Source organism: Corvus moneduloides, chromosome 11, assembly GCF_009650955.1.
Source record: "Corvus moneduloides isolate bCorMon1 chromosome 11, bCorMon1.pri, whole genome shotgun sequence".
Classification (NCBI taxonomy): Eukaryota; Metazoa; Chordata; class Aves; order Passeriformes; family Corvidae; genus Corvus; species Corvus moneduloides.
The window spans coordinates 10,253,496-10,263,574 of record NC_045486.1 but is presented as its reverse complement, the minus strand read 5'-3'; the positions used below and the strand labels follow the sequence as shown (position 1 = coordinate 10,263,574).

General features: G+C 49.8%; 1 protein-coding gene across 3 annotated transcripts in view; it reads left to right on the top strand.

Annotated features, from left to right (window-relative positions):
• The first annotated feature begins 981 nt into the window (after window positions 1–981).
• The window catches only part of SETD5 (SET domain containing 5), a 65,917-nt gene continuing 56,819 nt past the window's right edge, over window positions 982–10,079 (top strand). For 2 of the 3 annotated variants that reach the window (XM_032121245.1, XM_032121244.1), the window contains exon 1: window positions 1,025–1,108. The gene's annotated coding sequence lies outside the window, so the exon portion shown is untranslated. Of the gene's footprint in view, window positions 1,109–10,079 lie in introns of all 3 variants that reach the window. The other variant, XM_032121246.1, reaches the window with a different exon arrangement.

The window sequence follows — 10,079 nt, the reverse complement described above, 5'->3', positions numbered from 1 at the left end:
GCCGCCTCTGCCGAGCGACCCGGAGCGGGCTGGCGGCTGCGCAGCCCCCGGCGCGATCCCGCGGCTCCCTCCGCGCCCGGGCTCCGCTCCCTTCCTCCCGCGTCTCTGCAGTGCTCCGGGCCGCACGCATCGCTCACTGCGAGCGGACGCGAACTGGGCGGAGCCCCTCGGCCGAGCGCGGGCACCGAGCGCCGCGGGGCCCCTCCTGCCCGGCTCCGCCGCCCCTCCTACCGCGGAGGAGCCCTCCCTCCGCCCCACTGCCCCGCGGCCTTTGTTCGGGGCTCCAGGGACGGGGACCGGCCAGCTATGGGTGCGCTGGCCCCGCCGGCCCGGCCGGAGGAGGGGCGGTCTCAGCCCCGGGCGGCCCCGCCGGGACTCCGCGACGGGACCCCCCGCCCAGCCCCCCTCCCCCTCGGCCCCGCGCGCGCGGACGTGCCGCGCGGCAGGCCCTGCGCGCGAGTCGCCGCGCATGCGCCCCGCGCCCCCCTCCGCCCAGGTTCCCGGCCGCCCCCCGCACCGCCCCTTCGTTCTGCCACGTGTCCCGACGCGGGAGTCGCCCCGCGCCGAGCGATCGCGCCCCGCCGGCCCCGCCCCTCGGCACGTAGCGCGGCTCGCCCGGCGGGCGCTACCGCAGCCCGCCCGCCCCGCACCGCGTCGATGCTGCCGGCGGCCGCCCCCCTCCGCCCCGCGCCGAGTGGCAGCGCCGCGCACCAATGGGACGCCGCGACCGTGGGGCGCGCGGCGGGGCGGGCGCGTGGAGCCCAATGAGGCCGCAGCAAGGGCGGGGCAGCGAGGAGAGCTCGCCAATGGCGAAGGGGGGTGGGCGGGGCGGTGGTGGCGGCGGGCGCCCCGGCGGGGCGGGACGCGGCGCCGTGACAGCCAACGGGAAGCGGGGTGGGCGTGCCCGGGGCGCCCCTGGCGCCGGCGCCGGGAATCCCCGTGCGCCTAGTGCCGTTTCCGCCCGGCCCGGGGAGAAGCCGCCGCCGCTGCCGGGGGAGGGGCCGCCGCTGCCGCGGTCGAGCGCTCGCTCTCGCCGGCTGCCCGGGACACGCCGTGGCGCCGAGCCGGGCCTGGTGCCGCGTAGGGGCCCGGGGAACGGGCCGGCCAGGTAGGCGCGGGCGGGCGGGAACCGGCCGTACCCGGCGGCGGGAGGGAACGCTGGGGCGGGCGGCTGGGCGGGCGGCCGCGGGGTCTCCTGGCGCGGCTCGCGGCCTGACGCTCTGCTCTGCGCTGCCTTGGCAGCCCGGTCGGCAGCGCCCCGCCGTGCCCCCGGAGGCCCGGCCCGAGCTGACCCGGTCCGGCTCGGTGTGCGGACGTCATGGCGGGCCCGGCGGTGCGCGGGCTCGGGACGTTGGTGGCCGGTGCAGTGCCGGGGCCGGGGCTGCGGCTGGAGCGGCGCTTTGTCGGTGAAGGCGAGCGCCGGGGAAGCCCCGCTGCAGCCTGGTCTTCTCCGCGCTCCCATGTCCCCGCATTGTCCCGAGGGGCCGCGGGGGTCGTTGTCCGGCTCGGGGCAGCCTCCGGGCCCCGTCTGCCTGTCCCGAACCGCCAGCCTCTCCAGGCCTCGGGGGAGGCGGTGTTTGACCTGCATTTTCTGCTTTCTCATGGTGCCCGTGCGGCGCCTTCCTCCGTAACCCCCCGCTCCCGGCGCCGGCGGCTGCAGCGCGGATCCTCCCGCATTTCCTCGCCCGCCACCGCCGCCACAGGGGGGGTTCTCCGCCGCCCTACCCGCGCCCTGGCCCCGCTTCGACTCCCGACGGCATTGGCAAGGTCACTGTCGCCCGGCAGATCGTCCTTGGGTGCCGGTGACCGGAGTTCACCGCCGGGCCGAGTGGGGAAGCGGCGCCGGGCAGTGTCTCGCCGTCTCGGGGGGAGGGAGCGAGGCGAGGCCGCGTGTGGCCCTCTGGAAGCGGGGAAATGGGTGAGGCAGTGAAAGGGGGTTCGCAGGCCCTTCCCGGCCGTGTCCTCGTGTTCCTCTGACACCAGCTGAGATCCTGGGTGTGCTGTTGGGGGGGAAGAGGGTGTTCTGCGGGGCTGGAGAGGTCACGGGGTGCTGCAGAGCTCCTGTGGCTGCTGCGGGCTCGGGCCATGATGTAATGAGAGCGTTGGGGGCGAATCCCTCTCCTTGGGTGAGAGAAGAACTTGATGTTGGTGTCTGATGGTGTGCTAATACATTATGGATTTCAGGCAGTTGCCCCCACCATGGCTGGGTGTTGCTGCCAGAATCTAAATCCAAAAAAGGAATTTCTTATTTTTTCAACAATCAGAGATTCCTCTTTTCACTTGTATAGGAAATACTAGGATTTCTTTTTTTCTGCTTCTTGTGGTTGACCCAGGAAGTCATCTTGTTGCCAGCCTTCTGGGGTTTTTTTTTTTTTTTGCTGTAGAGGTGCAGGGAGGAGGGTGTTGCTGTGCTCTGGATCCTGTGGGTAAGCGTTGAAGGCAGTGACAGCAGCTGCTGTTGGCTCTGGAGCTCTGGTTGCTATGAGAGAAGCTTCACTAGACTTGGCTGCTATCTCCAGGGAAGGACAGCAGAGCAGCCTCCATTAGTGTGGTGGTGGAGGGATGGCTGGCTCACGTTCAGCAAAGGGCTTTACTTTTTGGGCCGTTTCCACAGGCCTAAAGAAGGAATAGGGGTGTGTTTTGGTCCTGTGGGACAAAAACGTCCAAGGTGGGTTTCATCGCTGTTCTTGAGTTAATGGAATTGCATTGAAGTGTGGGTTGGAAACCCTGAGTTACCCTTTCCACATATTTTGGTCTGTGTGAAAAGTAGGGCAGTGAGAATTGATATGATCTTCCTGTGAAGTGAAGGCTGCAGTTGTGTCTCTTTTGAACTCCAGTCTCCTTCCTAGCCAGTAACAGAGCCAGATGCTTTTCTTATTGTTTGTATGTCTCCTTCCTCCCCTTCCAGCGCCTGGGCCCCACTTGCCTTATTGACTGGAATTTCTGCTGTGTGCAGTGGGTGTGTGCAGCAGACACCAGCCTGCTAGTGCTGAGGAGGGATTTTCCATTCACAGACCAGGGAACTGTCAAAATAAAGGCCCAACTCAACTTTGGGACTGGAAACAGAAAGTGGGGAGAGGAGTTTCCCTCTGCTGCAGAGTACAGTTTATTCTCTGAGCTTCTTATGTGCTTGTATGTCAAAATGTATAGGAAATGTTGCTCTGCTGTGGAATAGGGAGGTGAAACTCCTGTGAATAATGGGAAAGATTCCTCCCTTTTGGTTGACTCAAATGCTTGAAGGAACAGTTTGCAGGAGGCCATTTTTGACGTGACTCTGTATTGTGGAATCTGCCAGCTCCCATCCACACTCTGTCTGCCTGACTGCAATAGCTTCCTTTTTTTTTTTTTTTTTTTCCAGGAAGAATGAGTGCCTTTCTTATCTGCTTAACTAACCATTTGGCACTGGCCGCTGTCTGTATGATATTGTGCTGTCGAGTTGGAGCTATCAGCATATTCCAGTGCAATTGTTAGAGATGAAACTGTTAGTTGAGGTATGCAGCATGGGAATACATTAGCATTAGAAAACACTACCATCTTTGTAAACTAACACCTATCATGGGGAGCCCCTTGCCCTGGCCTGAGTTACCCAACTCAGAATTACTATGAGCTCAAAGCAAAAAATTCCAGGACCAGAATAATGTGAAAGAGATTAAAATATGCCCTTAAATCCGCTTGACTGGCAGCAATCATGTGGTAGATGCCAAACACTGAGTAGCTTTTATATTTGAGGATCTGTAGCACCCAAATTGCCTCACAAGGTGGGGTGAGCAACTTTTAACCCCGCTAAAACACATCGGTCTCTGGGCCGGGAGGTGTCATCTGCTGCCTATCTTGGAGTGACACCAGTACTGAACGCTGGATTTTGTGAGTATGAAACCTGCTCCTTGGTTTGATGAAATACAGAAAGTGGTCTTCATGGTCCCTTAGTCTTTGTTTACAGTCTCTCTGTAGGCTGTTTACAGTCTCTGTGTAGGTTATAATGGGAAATTGGTCCATTGCCTCACATGCTGCTGGATAACTGGCACCGCTTTGACAAGGCCCTGGCTCTTCGTTTTACTGTCATATCCCAAGTGACCTGAAAGTAATATTCCTTAGATGATATTGTCTGAGATTTCCCCACTGCAAGGTGGGATGATGTACATTTAAGTCACTTTTTAGAAAGATCCTCAGTTACAGCAAGATTTTATTTTAAAACTAATAGGTCAAAGATGAAAAAACACAGGAAAAAGATGGCATTGAACTGGAATCTCAGAACATGCAAAAGTTATGCTCTTTTTTTCTGGTAGGAGAAAACCCAACCAGCAATCAGTGATTTAAATTTTCCAAATGTTCCTTGAAGTAAAAAAAAAAATTAAATTCAAACTTCTAGGTGCAAAGTGTGCAAGGGAGAGCTAAATGTGTGATGTCCCAGCCATGTAATTTATTCGTCTGTCCAGTCTATGCTTTCTCTCATTTTGGATGATCAGACTTTTACAAACTTGTGTTGAATGATGTGATGAGATAAAAATGTTTCTTCTATTCTGGCAATACTAAAACAAACATAATGACTGTTCAGAGGTTTGAAAATTCAAAAATCATTGTTCTCATGACATTATTACTGTATTACAAAAGCACATTTGTGTTTTTACTCTGGTGCTGTTTGTGTGTGTAACTCTGAAATTTTGCCAGTGAAATGCTGTGTTGTGTGCAGTGTATGAGAAAGACTGCAATAGGCGAAGTGTTCTTTATGTGTACAAGATGTAGTAGCAGTGCTTGAGTTGAAAGTGTTAAACATGTGCGTAAATGTATAGCATGTGAGCTAAGTCTCAGTTGCCCCTATGAAACTTAAGCTGCTATTTGATTTTAAAATAAAGATTTTGTTGTGTTTTACTTGTCTATTTAGTTTTTTTTCCCCTCTTCCAAATTAAAAGAAAAATAGCTATGGATATTACAGCTGTTACAGATACTACAGCCAGTCTTTGGCTCCCATGACCAACTTGTGGCAAGAGTTAGTGCACAGTAAGTTTGCACTTGCATTGTTAGGAACGGGTTTGTATAAATCTGGCTTAACCTAAACCTTTTGCTTATTTTCATCATGGAAATAGCACCAGACCATAATGCAGCAACAGTTTAGCATTTTGAAACCGTGTGAGCTGAGATTTTTTTTCCACTTTTTCCTTTTAATTCCTTATTGAAGTTGCTGGGGGGTTCTTGGTTGGGGTTTTTTTTTTCCACAGGATTTGCTATTTTGGTGGCAATTTTCCAGTATTCCTGTAGCAAATCAGCCGAGCTGCGGCCCCTGTCCCTGCTGAGCAGGGAGAATGTGCAGTGCTCCAGGCCTCCCCGCTGAGCTCACGCAGGGGTGGGACTTGCTAAGCTGCTGAAATCGCAGCTAATGCCCACTGAGCATGCTGCGAAACAGTTTTTCAACTGCTGCTAGTTTAAATTTTTTTTCTTCTATAATTAGCAAAGATGCTCTTTGTCTTGAAGGATGATCTACAGGACAAGTCAGGAGGTTCTGGTTCATCGTCCCCCTTTCCCCCACCCAAGCCAGTGATGAAGTAGTATTTTCCTGTAACAAAAATAGCTAAAGGGATTTTTCCCTCACTTCAACCGATGAGTCTGAACTTGAAAAGCTGTAGCCCAAAAAAAGAAATCTTCAGTGAATAATAGCCCTAATGCTAGTTTTTCTTGCCACAAATCCTATAGGAGCATCAATATGGTTGTTTAAATTGTAAATCTGCATCATTCTGATCCTTAAATGTAATTTAAATGTTGAAACACATAGAACAAACAAACTATATTTTAAATAATATATTTGAGAAAGAAAATCTTTCTTGTGAGTTTTATTTTCCTCCTGCCAAACACACACAAACCCCAATTATTTTAATGAGCAGTATGGGAAATATTCAGCAAAGTGTACTGATGTGTTCAGACTCAAAGGTGGAAAAATGTGGGAGGATTTGTCAGCAGTTTGAGTGGCAAGCTTTTAGTGAGCGGGAGAAGTAATTTCTTTTGTGGTCAGGAATCTAATAGTCCCACTTTCACCAAACACGAAGAAAAAAGGGGGAATGAAGAGAGAGGAACATAGAAGAGTGGCATTGAGAAATGGTCAGGAATTTGGCTTTTAGAGTGAAGTTCAGGAATGATCTGTTGTTTATGCTAAAGTGTAATCCTTATAAACTTGATAACGTAGACAGGTCTTGCATTCCTCCCTGAGGGTCACAGAAGGGCTAAGTTTAGCAAAGGGGGAGGTATCCCAAACACTCAGATCTATCTAGTTTTCAAGGCAGCAAACTTTTCTGTTTTCATCCTGTTCTAAACAAACCTAGTTTTTTGGTGGTTTTTTTTTTTTTCACTTACAAGCAGCCTTTTGAGGTTGAATGTGAGTTAGCTTTAAAACCAAAATGCCCCAGAATATTTTGAAGTAATTTCATAGTAGAAAGGTCACGGTGCTTTTGATGTGTTCATATTTAGAGCATGATTACAATTGCAATCATACACATTGACAAGAAGATATTGTCTGGATTTGGTAGCTGCTCATTTAGTGACTCAGGCCTATTCCTGTTGTCCTCACAGAACTCATACCCGGGTTTTCTTCTCCAGCCTTGTTGATTTACAGGACAAAATGTTTTCAGTGACCGTGCCAGCAACCCAGAAAACAGTTTGAAGTTCTGATACTGAGAAGAATGCTCTTGACTTTAAAGCAAGCAGTTTGAAATGCAAGTTGTTGATAGGAAAGGCATGTGAGACCCTGTCACCAAACTTTTCAACAGAACATGCCTGCTGCTACTGATTCAGTAAAGGAAAAAAAAGTCAGGATGCAGCTTGGAGTTTTAGTTCGTTGGCATCAGATAATGTGGTCTCTTGGTTTTGCATGACTTTGAATCATGAAAATAAGTGGCAGAGAATTTCTGAGGATTATGTTGATGGTCATATTTGGGTAAGGAAGCCCACGTAAGACAGTGTTGGTCAGTCTGTAGGACAGAAAGTCGCTTCTTGCTTCTGGGAGCAGAATATGGGAGCTGCAGAGGTGATAGCTGGTGGAAGGAGAGGACCAGGAAGACTGAAACTTCTCATCACAGCTCCAGGTAGTGCAGAGAATGGGAATAGGGGCATATTTTTCAGTGTGGTTGTGTTTCCCAACCCTGCCTCTGCCCAAATTACATCTTTCTGGGAATGCTTTAAGTCAGTCTTTAGGACTGGAACCCCTGCAGGATGTTGGTGTGGAAACTGCTGCCAAAGAGCAGTTCTTAAATGTTTTTATGGGAGAGAGTGAGGAGGTGAGAACATATCCTTGCTTGTAGGCAGGAAGGAATACACTGGGAAAAGTTTGAGAACCAGTGATTTGGGAAGCTGAAGTGCCCTGGGGGTTCAACATGGAGCCCTTAAAATGGCATGTCTCAACCTGAGCTACACTATCAATTTATAGATACTTGGAAGAGTACACAAGCCTTTTGCATTTGTGTGGCCTTTAACTAAAGACACTAAAACATTATTTGCTGTGTTTCAGTGGTGTTGAATTGGAATAACTTACAATCACGCTACAAGAATGCTTTCAGTAATGTGGCTGTAGATTAACTTCTGCTACAGCAAAGATCTGGAAGCTTCCTGTATAACTACAGCTAAAGTGAACCTTTGAAGAAAAGATGACTGCTTGATGGAGTTAAGTAGACTGTGCTTGACTGTAGAGGAGACTGGCTTGCTGGTTCAAAGTTCTCTTGCAGTTTTATGAACTTCAAGAATGCTGGGGTTCAAGATGGCCTGGAAGTTAAGAGGGAACAAGGATACTGTAGTGTGAAAGTCAGGTTCTGAGGTTGTCACAGACTCGCTTTGCTGTGCAGTTCTTCTAATTTCCACCTCAGGGTTTGCTTGTATATGGAAATTTGTGTGTTAAACTGGAATGGGTGTTTGTTACTCACTGTATATACATTGTACAGCTTTGTGCAGGTTTTTGGTGCATAACAGTGTTCCATGGCAGTTCAGGCTGACAGCCCTGTTCTTCCCAGTGTCACTTTTGCCTCTGTTCTGGCCCATGCCTGCCCCAGTAGTGAACTATTCAGGAAGGCTACCATTCAGAAAACAAGTGCATTTCATTTTTGAAAGGAAGAGTTTTCTGCTGGCTTCTGCCTGAACTGCTTGACTGTGGGGTCAGGTTAGCACCAGTGCAGGGAGGGATGGGGAGGCTGCACTGAAGCTGTGCCAGCTGAAGTCAGCTTGAAACTATTGCAGAACTGCACCCTGCGAGCGAGGTTACTCCGGGTGAAGTTACACGAGACAGCTGAGCATATCCAACTGCTCTGCTGCTGAATGGGGGAAGTTTTGTTCCCCCTTGCTCTCTCACCCAACAGGGAGTTCTGCCTTTTCTGTTTGCCAGCTCTGGTTCCTGCTGGATTCCTTTTCTGAACTGCTTCAGCTTGCTAACCCAGCAGAAAGCTGTGTTGGGGTTATTTTATGTTTTGGGTTTTGCTGGATTATTTTTTTGCCAAGATAGTGAACTGAATTGGCTCACTGAGAGATTTGTCAGGCATCCAGAGCCCATACAAAATAAATAGGGGAGAGCATATGGGTGGAAGTGCAGAGGATGTGGTGGGGACCGGAGAAGGGGAACAGGGTCTCCGCCTTTTGGTGCCGCACCCAGCGCAGCCAGCTCAGGCTGTCCCCTGTAACTTCACACTCCTCTGAAAGGAGAGTGAGCCACCATCCACTGCATGCTGACAAATCTCTGCCATTCCGTGAGTTTGTGCCCTTGATCACTGTGTGTGGAGTGCTTTCTTTAGACAAGCCCTTAGTTCCCTGCTTGAAAATTGGTGGTGTAGTCTTGCCTTCATCTGCTCTTGTTTGTTTGAGAAGCTAGTCAGATGTGAGTTTTAATGTAGGCTTGATCTCTGACGGTGGAGAAGTGTTACAGCCTAAGCTTGGTTCTTAACTGTTTCAAAATAGTAAATTCTTGTAAGTACACTTCTGCAGAAAGTCAGTACCGCTGAAAGCTGGAGTGATGGCTCGTTTGGGAAGATGGCAAAAAGTTAATTAGTATAAAAGTGTTACTAATCTGTGTAAGTAAATGCACCACACAATGTTTCTTATCCTTTTTTTTTTTTTTAACCTAGCAATTGGAAAGTCTCTGTTTTGTATTTACTTGCCAGTTGTTAATGGGTAGTGAAATTCTTCAAGGTGTGCAGAAAATTACAAATTACTGAAGATACACTGTCAAATGTATAAAAAAAAGATCATGGCATGAATTCCGTATAACTTCACTGAAAATATATATAGTATGAGTGGAACAACACAAAAATGTAATTCAGCCAAGGCCAGTTGCAGCAGAAACTTCAATCCTATTTCTTTAATATGGAAAACTTGGTTATAGCAAATTTGACATAAAGCAATTGTGTGTGCACTGCAGATCCTGTTGTGTGCTGTTCTGTCTGCTCACTGTGAGCTGAGGCTTTGTTTCGTACCTAGTGAGACTACTTGGTCTAATAGAACTTGAGGCAGCATTTTGGCTATTTGTGTTTGAATAAAGGTATTTAAATGTTAGCATGTCATGACATCTCCAAACGCGTATTGCTGTGCAAAAAAAATTCATGATGGGTGTGAGCAGTATGTCTCATAAGCAAGAAATCTCATCTGTTGCAAGGGTAAGCTTTTATTTAATGAAAACCTTTGCAAATAGCCCCAAATCAATCATTTTGCCATAAGGGAACTAAGCAGAGTGTATGTGCTGTCTTATCTTTACCGCTGACAGCGGTTGTTCTGACTTTGCAGAGTGGCAGCTGAATGCCTAGGTGAGCACTGGGGTGATGTGTACAGAGAGTTCTGGAGACTCCATCTGAACGCTTGTGTCTGCTCCCTGCCTGTGCCCCAGGATAAGGATTCAGGGTTGGAACACATCGTTCATCTGTGGCAGTGGCTGGGCAGGAGGAGGAAAGTTTTACTAAGACGTTGTGTTTTGGGGTATGCCATCCCAAATCTGTCTCTTTAGATACGTGACTTACCAGTAGGAAGACCTCTGCTGAGGTTAAAGCTGTGACTTGTGAGATACACAAAGGAAATACCTTAACGCTGCCCTGCAGTGGTCCTGTTTGGAGGGGCTGTTTCTT